This window comes from Mesoplodon mirus (assembly GCF_964341445.2).
Source record: "Mesoplodon mirus genome assembly, chromosome: 7".
NCBI classification, from domain to species: Eukaryota; Metazoa; Chordata; class Mammalia; order Artiodactyla; family Ziphiidae; genus Mesoplodon; species Mesoplodon mirus.
In genome coordinates this window covers 128,604,085-128,618,925 of record NC_138983.1, presented here as the reverse complement: position 1 = coordinate 128,618,925, position 14,841 = coordinate 128,604,085, and the positions used below count along the sequence as shown (strand labels likewise).

The 14,841-nt window shown below is 34.9% G+C and overlaps 1 protein-coding gene across 2 annotated transcripts in view; it reads right to left on the bottom strand.

Annotated features, from left to right (window-relative positions):
• Nucleotides 1–14,841, bottom strand: part of ARHGEF12 (Rho guanine nucleotide exchange factor 12) — a 144,631-nt gene that overhangs the window by 82,463 nt on the left and 47,327 nt on the right. The gene's annotated exons all lie outside the window — the stretch shown is intronic.

Here is a 14,841-nt window from a genome sequence, read left to right as displayed (position 1 = left end):
TTTCTCCTGGTTGTCTTTTTTAAAGGAAATATTACTGGAGGCTTCTTGATAAGAGTTTGATGCTATACATAAATGCTAACCTAAGTCTAAAAGAGTGTTCTCAAACATCCTCCCATTCCTCTTCTCATTTCTGTCCTTTCTAGAATTACCTCAACCTATAACATTTTTTTTTTAATAAATTTTATTTTTGGCTGCGTTGGGTCTTCATTGCGGCACGCGGGCTTCTCATTGCAGTGGCCTCTCTTATGGCGGAGCACGGCGCGCAGGCTTAGTTGCTCCGCGGCACGTGGGATCTGCCTGGGCCAGGGCTCGAACCCGCGTCCCCTGCATTGGCAGGCGGATCCCCAACCACTGTGCCACCAGGGAAGCCCAACCTATAACATTTTATGTAAAGATTATTTAGGTGATAAGAACAGGGCTTATTAAGAATATCAGTAAAATTTTTTAAGGCTACTAGTAACGGTAGTAAGAAATAAACATAAAACGATACCTGACTATTTTATTTGGCATGGAGGTAGTTTAGTTTAAAAAAAAAACCCTTAGTCTAAATATAACTTTAATTACAAATCCCTTTAACTCCTATATAAATAAAAATTGATTCAAAGAAGAAGACAGAGAATCTAAAAACTTCCCTAATAAGCGATAGCATATTAACTTACGACCAAGTTAGGGATAATAAGGAAAGGGGGTTCTAGGATAAAAGAGAGGACACTGCTCTAGAGAATATACTGATTACAGAAGATTACCAAACCTTCAGAAATAAGAGTTCCTAAGTAGTCCGTCCTTACTTGTTGGGGGAGGTGGGAGGGAATGGGATTTAAATTTAAAGATGAACATAAAAGTTGGCAGAAAAGAATTCCCAGCTGAATTTCTGCAAAGGATAATACCTGCAGTTAGCAACCTTAGCCACTTGGCCTGACAGCCATTATAAAAACTCCTACCCAAAAACAATGCTGCTTGCGTCAGAAACTGCATCACCCAGGGAGATTCTGGTAAAGAAACCTGGAAGTTCCCAGACTACTGACTGTAAACCAGTTTCCTGAGTTATTTTCTCTTACAAAGGAATGGAAAGGAAGGGAAAGTGGACAAAAATGGAATGAGAAGATAGAGAAGAAGGACCACCCTACAGTATAACTCGCTTATCATAATCGACTTAACTATATTCATAAAGTACAAAGAACTTTTCTCAAGAAAATCTTTATTTACATCACAATACTTTTTCTCTAGTCACCAAATTCCACTTTAAAGTATGTGGTAAAACAAACAAATATGTATGTACCTATGTATGTGCAGTTGCATGTATGCAAGTAACAAAGTCAAGGGCCCTCCTGGCTATTTCATTCTTCCCTCTGCTCCAGCTAAGAAAATCACCAAGAGAATCCCATGGTTTTGTAAAATCCCTACCATCTGCTGGATATTTAGATGAAGATGTAATCAGATAGCTGGAAATAGAAAGCTAGAACCCCAAAGAAAAACTTGGGGCTAGAGTTGTAGATTTGAGTCACCAACCGACTATGGCCATTGAAATTTAAAACAGCAGGTAAAGAGAAAACAGCAAGAATCAAATCCTGGGGAAAAGAAACCTAGCTTCTGAACAACTGAGAAAGGATGTGAGAGCCAAAGAAGGAGATTAAGAAGATAAATCAGAATAGAGAAAGGGTTGTCCTAGGAACCAATAAAGAAGAGATAATACTATCAAATGCTACAGAAAGGTAGGTTTAAGGGCTAAGAAATGGCCATATTCTAAGCAACAGAGTAACCCAACACAAGGCTGATGAAACAATTCTGGTATACAAAATCCCATTTTCAAGTCCCTGTCCATTGTATAGTCCAATCATAAAATTGTGAAAATCTCCTTTGGTTAGATATTTAAGTAGAACAGCTGTATTTGAATGCTGACATGTTGGATATGCCTAATTAATCAAATGTGTCTGACTTTTGAAAGTATCATATTGATGACGTGGACATTTAGCCAACAATGAACACGTTTCGTGCATATTTATATACGTGTATATGTATTCTGCTAGTTATAAGACAAAGTCAAACTGCCAATATGAAGAACCATAATATGTAAAGAAAAGGGTTATCAGGAATTTGAGTCATTGGGATAAGGTGACTAGATGCCCCTATTTTTGATTACCTACAGTAAGCATATTTGTATACCAAAAATCCTAACCAAGGGCCTTAAATGTCACAATACTTTCACTCACTTGACTCAGGATGCCTTTTCCTTGTTAGTTCTGAGCTCTAGTATTAAATCACTAGGTAGCAATATATAGAGGCCTCCCCCCAATTTTTTATTTTCCCATTCCTCCCAATATGTTATTATAGAGGGAAATGTGATTTGGTAGTTAAATAACCCTAACCTATAATTAATATATAGTGGAGTAAAACGTCCATTTTTTAGCCAGGTTTTTGTTTTTTGTTTTGGGGGTTTTTAAAATAAATTTATTTATTTATTTATTTTTATTTTTGGCTGTGTTGGGTCTTCTTTGCTGCGTGCAGGCTTTCTCTAGTTGCAGCAAGCGGGGACTACTCTTCGTTGCAGTGCACAGGCTTCTCACTGCGGTGGCTTCTCTTGTTGTGGAGCACAGGCTCTAGGCACGCAGGCTTCAGTAGTCGTGGCATGTGGGCTCAGTAGCTGTGGCTCGCAGGCTGTAGAGTGCGGGCTCACTAGTTGTGGTGCATGGGCTTAGTTGCTCCGCGGCATGTGGGATCTTCCCGGACCAGGGCTCAAACCCATGTCCCTGCACTGGCAGGTGGATTCTTAACCACTGTGCCACCAGGGAAGTACCAGACAGGTTTAACTATTCTACAATATACACGCACATACACGATGTTATAATTGTGTTTAAGACTTTAAAACTTAAAACTTTTAAGATCGTTAAACAGAATTTCTTCTGGATCTAAATAATATTGCAAAGAACTGCCAAAGTTTTGTGTCATCACATATTTGCTTATAATAAATAGCCTACTAGAAATCGTATTTTCCTTTTATTGATTTTGGTGAGAAAAGAGCTAGCCTTTTGATACTACTCCAGTGAGAAGTGTTCTGAAAGAAGAAATAGGGATATCACAATCAACCTTAATTCCTACTCTCTGCCTCCTCCAAGATATTAGATTTTTCTCCCTTGGGTTTAGTTATGATGAGGAATTTGGGAGTTAGATGGTTCTTAATAATGGATAACTGAAATGAAGGGGAGGAAGTTAAGGAAATCTTACCTACATTGGATAGTGGTCAAGCTTTTACTAACAATGTTAGCTACTAAATTTAGAATTCTCAAAAATTCCACTGTAAGATACATCCTGATTTTAGTGATATTAAAATGCAGGGGAAAAAAAAATCACTCCAGTGAGGAGAGTTACTAGACAAAGCACTCTGCAAAACAGATAACAATTAAGATAATTCTAAGGCTCAACCCCTCATAAAATGATAATAAACAATAGTGAAAAAAACAGACTATTCCAATATTGTTATAGTCAATGAAAATTACAAGTGATCTCAGGGCCTTAGGTTCAGGGACTCCTCAGAAAAAATATAACTAGGTTCATATTCTAGTTTCACAATGAGAAGGTACTTGAACGTGGGCAAGTTGCTTAACCTATCTGTAAAACAGTGACAATACTAGACCTACCTCACAAGTTTGTTTTGAGGATTAAATCAGAAAATGAGAAGCACTAAATGAGAAGCACTGCCTAGCACATAGTAACCACTTAATTATTATTACCTACTAGGGAGAACAAAAATAAAATCTGAACTTTAGCTGCATGACTTCAAATTCAATAGAAAATAAAAATAAAGACTAACAATTTTCCAATTGGTTTTTAGCTCAGTAAAATCCACAGAAATGCATAATTCAAAGCCAGTGATGAAACTATAAACTTAACTTGCCAAGTCATATTATATAAAATGAATGGCAATACTCAAGTTAACAAACTTCCCAGATGCTACAGGGTAAGAAAAAATATCAGGTTACGACCAAAACTTTTAATTTTCCTGGCAAGTAAGGTCAGTGATTTTTTTTTAAACATAGTGAAATTATGTTGACCATACCTGCCACTTAGCAAAAAAGTCCATTATTTCCTCATCTCCTTTAAAATATCAAGAATGATTAAGGCATTCTGTGTCCCAGATGTAAATCGAGTTTTTCATTTATATATTTCTATAAAATAATTTAAATAACCTGAAGCATAGCACTTAATTTTGAAATTACTCTAATATGAATATGAACCAGCTAGCTCAAGTATTATATCATTTTTCACAAAATAACAAACATAACAGCTAAAAGAACATTTGTCTACAATACACAGCACCCATAAGTATAGGGATTCATACCATAGTACTGAGTTCAGCTGAACTGTTAATTCAATCTTTAGATTTCTGGACAGCAAGATTCATAGAACCAAAAGTAGTAAATGACCATTACCACTTCGCTCCCCCCCACCAAAAAAAAGACACCAGTCATAAATTCTTTTGCCACCTATAATTTATAACTGGTCTAGCTTAGAGTCACTAAAAGAACTAAAAATTTTGGAACTAGCCAAAAAAAGAGTCTGAACATTATCTACCATTGTACTTTTTTATTAGCATATAGATCCAAAGCATGAAAAGTTTAGCAGAGCTGGCAATAAAACATTAATTAGTTATATCAGACAGGCTCTAAAGCAGAAGCTACAGCTGACAGGATGACTCATGGAGAATTCTTCATGGTGTTATTAGTTTTAAACTTGTGGACCTTGCAATACAAACCACAGAATGACAAGGAACAAGGAGCTCAGTTCTGTGTAAAATCCAAAAATGATTCACTAGAATGTAATGTAAGATCTCAAATTAACTTTTAAAACATAGCTTAGTATACTGCCACTTTTACTGAAGAACTTAAACACAAGACAGACCCTAAGTAAATGTCTCTTCTTTCTTGGACATACATTGACAAATCAAATAGTAAATTCTAAATTATTTTAATTCCCTCTGCCAGAGCTATTATAAACTGCTTATTGGTTGTTTCTGAACTGGAAAAAGTAATTCACAATAAAAATAACAGCTTATTAAACTTTCATCTTTTTATTGACAATCTGGAACATTATCACTTTTGTGAGTATTTCCTGTAAGGTTTCTAAATAAATTTCCTTTGAGATCATGAGTATCACCATTAACTTAGTGTCTTTTTAGACTTCAAATTATTCACTCCAAAAAAAAAAAGAGTAAAAAAAAAAAACTTGAAAAAGTCTGAGACCCTCAAACTACTTAAGTATCCTCATCTCATTAAATACCATTCAAACCATCAAATCCATTATTAAACAAATATCAGCAAGAAACTGGACTCTACGGAATAATCTCATGACTTATAAATCAGGGACAATGTATGATTTTCTTTAGATAAGGATTTAAATCTTAATCTTGTTTCACAATTCCCTATTTCAGGATATGTTTGTGAAAATAAAAATGAGAGAGAATAAAAGGCCTCAATCTGGGATAGGCATGTTTCCCAACAAGATTTTACATAACATATATTAATATTAAATGTTCAAATTTTGTAAACTGAAGTGACAATGTGCAAAATTTGTTAGGACAAGCTGCTTTCTGCAAATCTGCAGAAAGATACAATTGTGCTTCTGAAGAAGTAGAAAGTCTTAGTTATTAGCTTTTTACCTTTTGCATTGAGGTGCCACTGAGACAAGCTTCAGCATTAATCAGAGCTTGACAATTTCATAAAATATAAAATTATAATATAAAATGTCAAATAATATTTTATTTTCTATTATATAAAAAAGTTCTACTCAAAATTTAAATTATTATGTATCAGTTAAAAAATAGAATTCTGTAGCAAGGAATACCAATTAAACAAGAAAACAAATTATAATGGATTTATCTTAAGTGCACCTAAACATTTCTTATCAAGTGTCAACATAATTACAGGAATAGGACTCTTTTATTTCTAAAATCTTGGGAGAAGGAAAAATAACCAAAACTGCACTAACTCCCAAATCACAAAAGATTATTCTTGATCTCTGCTTACCTTCAGGTGTTGGTACTTGGTGTGCACTCATTCCTTGAATACAGGAAGGCTTAATCACTGCCATAGCTATACTTAACCCAAGTTAAATGACAAGGATTGCCCCCAAAATCACAAGAAAATATAGGGAATGAGAAAAGTATAAACTTAGTTCCCACATACTCTAAAAATGTTCACAATTTCCTTGAACTAAACCAACATATGTCTATTCCTTTTGAGGAGATAAAAACCTCATACACTTTCCAGGAAGAACTCTAAGGGAATAAGGATTGAGCATATTCTATGTTTTCTACCTACGATTTGTATAAATTTTATAAGAAATGCTTTATGGGTAAGTATTTTGATTACATATCCTTATATTTAAGTCATATTCCTTAGCTGGTGAAATATTTCTATAAATAATGAAAATTTAGAGGCTATATGGATATAAAATATAGGTAAAGAAAAGACTACTAAAAAAACTGATCACAGCCAATATCATTACAATTAAATTTTCTATATAACACACTTTCTACATCCATAAAATTGTTTTATTTTCTTCTGAGGAAATTATTTTTCATTGAAAATACGTTTACTGTCTATGTATACAATGAATGATCTGATGAAAATTTTTGTTTTAAACTAGAGACATTTCTTTTCATAAACACTTTGGTTCTGCCATCAAATATTAACAATTCCTCAATTCCTCTTAACTGTCCACTTCGTTTACCATAAAACCACACTTTCTGCTGCCAAACCTGAATACCCCAAACTTTCAAACTACTGCAAAGAAAAAAAAAAACCTCTGATTTTGTGGAGTAAAGGTGAGAAAATTAGTGATATGCATGCCATCTCACCCTTTCTTCTACAGAAGTTTTTCTTGATCTAAAACCAAGGAACTAGAGTTGAGGTATACTCTTATCAGTAACAATGGCTCATCAGAGCACTTAATCTGGAAAGGTGGAGAGAAAGGGTGTTTTAATTATTTTGACATTCTTCTTACATCATCCCAGAATTGAGAATCATTGCTTTACAAAGTTCAGTTCATTCTGAATTCACTGACATTCAGTTCCATTTTCTCCCTTAGATGCTAAAAATGTGATTTATCCTAACATACTTAACACATAAGACTACTGATATTAATAATTTCTAAATAAATCTATGCTACTAATATGATTTTTATAACATTTTCAAGATAATTCCTCTCTCTCAAGGGACTGAGGAATGAGACTGTTATCTTTCCCAAAATGTAAAGTTTCCTATTAAGCAATGGTTCTCTACTTTTTAATATGAAAGAATATCTTTTATTCCCAAAGAAATACATGTACACAATTTAAAAATTAAAAAGACAAAACAGAAACCAAAAATCAGCTATAATCTCAACACCTAGCATTTTAATGAATATTTCCCCCATCTTTTCTCAAGATATAGGTTACTGTATTTGTATATAGTATAAACACAGTGTATAAAAGTTCTTTTTATAAAACTTAAAGCATACTGGACATATTGTTTTGGTAATTTTTTTAACTTAACATCAACATAATTTTACATCATTACATTTTTCACTACAGCACTGGTTTTACACTGTGCTGCATAAAATCCTAGAGGTTCAAAAGAGGTCCCTCAGAGGACAAAATTGGGTAGATGAAGACTCTAGGTTCCCCATACTTCAGAGCTGCTTAGCTTTTATTTATTTTATATATTGAACTTACAAATGAGATAAAGATTTAAAAAACAGGGCTCTAGATAATTCTTGATACCTGCAAAGTGCTTTGTGATATAGCTAACTTAATTAATTTAACCAATTCCCATTTGTAAATATTTAGGTACATCCACTTTTTAGTATAATAAACAATGTTGTAACAAAATATCATTGTAATTCAAGTTATGCACTCCCTCTTGATTTCTTCCTTAAGATAAATTTATCTACAGTAAGGAATCCACATGGGAGTTTGGCTAGAAGTAAAGAGGAGTTTCTGTGTGTACCAGGTAAACAGAAAAGAGAAGACACAGCAGTCCCCTAGCTCAATCCCATGAACTCATTTCTATCCCTTAAGGAAACACACAGAAGCAAGAAGCTGAAGGAGCTGTTTTAGGAACAGACTTTGTAAGACAAAGGGCCAAGGTAACATTACTTTGGTGTCCCAGTGTCAAAGTTTGGCACAAAATAGGTGAAAGAGACTATTGCTGTTAAAAGTAAAAACAGACAAAGCAGAGATGCACATAATAGCAGTTAGAGGTCTATTATCCACAAATTGAATAAATGCCAAAAAGCTACAACAAACTCATAATATTTTCAAATGAACTTGTATTTATTAATTACAACACCATCATTGCATTTGAAAGAAAAGTAAGCAAAGATATGGAAGATGCTTTACTTACACAGTATGGGAATTGCACTTAGTATATAGAGAAATTCTCAGTTCCCCTGCATTAAACATAAAAGCAATCCCTAAACTGAGAACCACTACACTTGTTATGCATTGAATTGTGTCCTCCAAAAAGATAATGTTGAAGTTCTAACTGCTGGTACTTGTGAACGTGATCTCATTTGGAAATAGTCTTTTACACACACTTTTGGTGTCATATCTAAGAAACCTTTGCCTCACACAAAGTCACAAAGACTTTTCTCCTACATTTTCTTCTAAAAGCTTAATGATTTTCAATTTTACTTTCAGGTCTATGACATATTTTGCAATAATTTTTGTATAGGGCATGCGTATGGTTAGAAATTTCTTTCTTTGCATATGGATATCCCATTGTTCCAGCATCATTTGTTGAAAAGACCATCCTTTCTCTACTGAATTGCCTTTACACTTCCGTTGAAAACCAGTTGTACGTATATATGTGGGCCTGTTTCTGGAATACCACAGAGGTGAAATGTCTTATCACATATCAAAGGATGTACAATATCAACGTGACATCACTAGCAATGTTAACCTTGGTCATTTGGTTAAGTTAGCATTTGCCAGACTTCTCCCTGTAAAGTTCCTTTTTTCCCCTTTCCATACTCTGCTCTTCAGAAGTAAGTCACTAAATCTAGTCCATACTAGGGGTTGGGAAGATTAAGCTCCATCTCCTGGAGGAGGCAGAATTTACATATGCTACTTGGAATTCTTCCCATAAGGAAAATGTGTCTTCTCCTCTTATTTATGCAATAATTTCTATCAGCATGAACTCATGTATACTTATTTTATACTTTGAGTTCCAATCCAATACTACATTATTGTCTTGCTCAAATGATTTCAGCTTCAGCCACTGAGAGTTCTTTCACCTGTATCCCTTTGACATGCCCCCCACTGTTTTATTTTTTGAGCACTTCCTGTTTCTGGCACTACAAAGTGCTTTAGGGTCATCTTATATCTTCCCTACTCCAGCCCTAGAATCAACCATTTCTCTAAGGAGTCATTTTATTGGACAATGGTATTTAGAAACCAAGATCTGGGTGCTGAGTGTACTTGCTGCTACTGGGGTGTCAACATTTCTTGGTCCTCTCAGCAAACAAAGCTAAGAAATTCATGTGTGTATACTAACTCATGTATAGTATCTATCCATCTGCATATTTATTAAGCTAAACATGAGTTCATACTGATGTCTCTGATTCTAATCCAGTATTACAGAGTTCATTCACCTTCCCTCTTTGCTTAACTTCCCAATCTGAAAGTGAGAAATCCAGCTCCCATCTATGTATATGTGTATATATTTACATACACACACACACACATATACATGTCTTTTATGTGTTCATATATATGTATTTTATATGCTATTGATATATTATATAATACATAGGTATATATACTTATGTATTATATATTAATATTGTTGGGATTTATAAAATTCCAAACCATAATTCACCTAAATTGTTAAATTTACTGGCTTGCTATTCATAATATTCCCTTATAATCTTTTTAATATTTATAGAATCTGTAGTGATATCACGCCTCTGATTCCTGAAATTGGTAATGTTTGACTTCTCGCCTTTATTCCTGATCATCCTGACTAGAGATTTAGCAACTTTACTGATATTCTCAAAAGAATTAGCTTTTGCTTTCACTGTCTTTCTCTACTGTTTCTACTTCATTGACTCCTACTCTGATCTTTATTTTTTCTTTCTTCTGCTTAATTTGGTTTAAATTTCCTCTTATTTTTCTAGTTTCTTAAAACAGAAGTTGATGTCACTGACTTTAGACCTTTCCTCTTTTCTAATAGGTATTTAATGCTACAACTTTCTAAGTAATGCTTTAGTGGCATTCCACAAATTCTGATATTTTGTGTTTTAATTTTAATTCAGCACAAAATAATTTCCCATTTCCCTTTTGACTTCTTCTTTGAGCCATGGGTTATTCAAAATTCTGCTGTTTAATTTTCAAATATTTGGGGGCTTTCCAGAAATCTTTCTTCTATTGATTTCTAACCTAATTCCATTGTGGTCAGAGAACATACTTTATATGACTTAAATCTTTTTAATTTATTCAAACTTATTCTGTGGCCCAGAATATGGTCTATCTTAGTAAATGTTCCACAGTGCACTTGCAAAAAAAAAAAAAAGTGTACTATGTTGTTGGCTAGAGGGTTCTATAAAAGCAATTAGATCAAATTGGTCAATAGTGTTAAGTATTCTGTATCCTTGCTGACTTTCAGTCTACTTCTTTCAATTATGGAGGGATATTGAAATCACTGTTAATGATTGTAGATTTGTCTGTCGTGGTTACATCAGTTTTTGTTTCATGAGTTTTAAAGCTCTGTTAATGGATGCATAAAAGTTTACAACTGCTATGTTTTCTTCTTTATTGACCCCTTTATCATTATGAATTGACCTTCTTTATTCCTCATAATAATTTTGCTCTGAAATCTACTTTATCTGATATTAATGTAGTCATGCTAACTTTACTTTGATTAGTGTTAGCAAAGCATATCTTTTTCTATCCTTTTACTTTTAAATTGTGTGTATTTATTTTTAAGATGTGTTTCTTGTAGGTAGCATATAGTTGGGCTTTGCTGTTTTATCCAATTTGATAATCTCTGCCTTTTAATGGAGGTGTTTGGGCCATTTACCATTAATGTGATTACTGATATGGATAGGTTTAAGTCTATTATGATTGGTATTTGCTTTTCATTTGTCTCATCTGTTCTTTGTTTCCCCTTTTCACTTTTTTCCACTTTCTCTTGGATTCAATTATTTAAATCAATTAATCGATTGATTTTTTTCCAGTTTTATTGAGAAATAATTGACACACACCACTGGATAAGTTTAAGGTGTACAGCATGAAGACTTAATTTACACATATTGTGAAATGATTACCACAATAGGTTTAGCTAACAAACATCTCTTAAAGATACAATAAAAAGGAAAGAAGAAAAAAGGAAAAAAAATTTTCTCCTTGTGATGAGAACTCTTAGAATTCATTCTCTTAACAACTTTCCTATAAGTTATACGGCAGTGTTAACTATAGTCATCATGGTGCATCATGTTGATTTTTAAGACAATTTTAATATTCTGTTAACTTGTTTGACTCTCTCACTAAACCTTAAATTATCTGAAAGTGAAAACCATGTTCGATCTGATTTTGTATTCCAATGAACTAGTAGAGTGCTGAGCATATATCTGACAATTCAATACAGGTTTACTAAATGAATTCATTCATTTAAAAAAATTTTTATTCAGAATTACAGAGTATATAAGTGATTCCCAATCCAGAAACCATAATTTTACTCTACTACTATTTTATCTACTACTTTCCTCAGAGCCCAGATGACTCCATTTGCAGCAAAAGAGATGGGACTTTTTGGCCTAATGTAATTCCATTCTCGGGTAAGTGACTGATTCAGAAAGCAATTGGAGAATAGAAACAAAGTTTATCAGACACATCTGTGAAAGTATTTTCTTACTCTTAAGAGAGAACCACATGAAAATTCTTTTCCTCTCCCACTGGATGTGAATGAGGAAGCGAGTAGCCCTAACTTGCTAGTTAGCATCCAATCTTAAAGATTAGTTGAAGATGAAACTGACAATGATGGCAAAAGTGGAAAAATGGAAAGAACCTGGGCCACTGACACAGTTAAGCCACTAAGTCAAAAATCCCTCAACCCTATCTCTAGACTTTTTATGTGAGCCAGTAAATGTCCTTACTGCTTAAGTCAGTTTGACTTAGTTCCTGTTACAGGCAGCCAAATGCATACTGAGTTACAGGAACAGCAATCTGTGCCAAAGCACTGTTCTAGACACTAGAGGTTCATCGGTGAACAGATAAGGTCTCTGCTCTCAAGAAGCTTACATTCTACAAGAAGACAACAGGCCAAACAAATAACTGTACCAAATAATTTCAGATAGTGGTAAGCGCTATGAGAAACATAAAAGACATGTAACTGTGATTAAATGAGTTAATTTAGTTTATTCAAAAAAGACCTCTAAAGCATTTGAGCTGAGACATAAATGAGGTAAAGGAGCCAGCCATGAGAAGATCTGGAGCCAGAGGTTTACAGGCAAAGGGAACAGCCAGTACAAAGGTCACAAGGGAGAAGAAGCTTACTGTTTTCAAGAAATACAAAGTCCACTGTGGCTTGAGCATAAAGACCAAGAGAGAAGTACTAAGACAAGATCAACAGATCTTTTGACAGAAACCAGATAATGTAAGAATATGAGCCATGTCAACAAATTTTGATTTTATTCAAAGTACAATGGGACACCACTGTAGGTTTTTAAGTCATGACCTGATTTATGTTTTAAAGGAGCCCTCTGATGAATGAACTTTCATATTCCATAGATTTGAACACTAAGAAAGTTAAGCTCAATCTATGTTTACAGTAACAGTGTATTTTGCCCCCAAAATCAAATACTTATGAGGCACCTAATATGTGGAGAATACTATATAAAGTTTATAATGCTGATATATTCTGTCCCCACCAAGCATGAATTCCACATTATCTTGAAGTTAGGAAAAGGAATAAAATGAGGAAACTAGCAAAGAAAGGGGGGTAGCTGTTAGATTGTCCTTTCTATCCTAATTTCTCTAGATAACGTCTGAAACTCATAGACTCAATTTTTAAAATTTATTTTATTTATTTATTTTTGGCTGTGTTGGGTCTTCATTGCTGTGCACAGGCTTTCTCTAGTTACAACAAGGAGGGGATACTCATCTTTGTGGTGCGTGGGCTTCTCATTGCAGTGGCTTCTCTCATTGCAGAGCACGGGCTCTAGGCACATGGGCTTCAGTAGCTGTGGCACGCGGGCTCAGTAGTTGTGGATCATGGGCCGTAGAGCGCAGGCTCAGCAGTTGTGGCACACGGGCTTAGTTGCTCCGCGGCATGTGGGATCTTCCTGGGCCAGGGCTCGAACCCGTGTCCCCTGCATTGGCAGGTGGATTCTTAAACCACTGCACAACCAGGGAAGCCCCTCAATTTTTTTTTAAGCATAACATGACTGAGATCCATCTGGTAAACTTAGAACCATAGTTCAGCCATTTAGGCTCTGCCCAGGCAAGTGCTTTAGCCCTGTTCTAACACAAGTATTTGGATTTTTCCAAGAGCTGATGTCAGGGCTTTTCACAGAGACAGAACAGCATTTACAGGCCAGAAGGAAAAAGGTTTCCCCAGCAGCTATGATCAATGTGGCCTTTGTACTGTTCCACTGCTAATGGCAGGAAGACCCTGCTAGATAAAGCTATTTAGTTCCTGAGAAAAATTCTACCCTGGGAGGGTGAATGGACAGATTCCCCATTAAGGGAATCCAGCTTAGTTTTCTATCGGTGCTCAAACCCAAATTTAAATGCGCTCATCATCAGAACAAAGGTTTCTGAATTCTTATGAGAAAAATCGTTCTGCTGAACTTGTATTTTAAAGAAGAGATGAACTGGCTGGAAGTAAGCATAAATTAGAGAGGTAAAGAACAACACAGTAGGACTTCCCTGGTGGCGCAGTGGTTAAGAATCTGCCTGCCAATGCAGGGGACACGGGTTCAATCTCTGGTCCAGGAAGATCCCACATGCCATGGAACAACTAAGCCCATGCACCACAACTACTGAGCCTGCACTCTAGAGCCTGCGTGTCACAACTACTGAGCCCGCATGCCGCAACTACTGAAGTCCACACGCCTAGAGCTCCTGCTACGCAACAAGAGAAGCCACCGCAATGAGAAGCCCGCACACTGCAATGAAGAGTAGCCCCCTCCTGCCACAACTAGAGAAAGCGCACATGCAGCAATGAAGACCCAACGCAGCCATAAATAAATAAATACATAAATTAATTAATTAAAAAGAATAACACAGTAAGTGGGTCCATATTTCTTGAGGTTAGATTCCCTGAAAAATACTCATTTGGGAAGAATGGTTATTAGTTGAGGAACACTCAATACCTTCAGGTTACACTTGTTAAAAACTATGCTAGGCAGATTGCTCCAAATATACGTCCTCCATTACCCAGGATAAGAGTAATCATTAACAGTTAAAATCATGATTATATTAGCTAAAACGTACTTGAGTACTTACCATATGCCAGTCTCTGCATGAAGTATTTTATATGTATATATTAGTTAATTTTATTCTAACAAAGATTCAAAGAGAGAAATATTATTTTTAGCTTCTTTTTATAGTAGAAAACTGTGAGATTCAAAGGAATTAAGTAACTTATACAAGTTACATAACTAGTAGATGGAGGACTTCTGACTGAAACCCTCATAGTCTAACTAGAGTCCCTACTCTCAACCTCTAGACCACTACCTTACAACAAAACGTTATCTTCCCTTTGTATAGTTTTTTACAGTTAACTAAAAGTTTTTGCATGAGTGAGAATCAGAAAACTATATCTGGTATAACTACAAAATATTTAGCTAGAAAGGTATTCATAC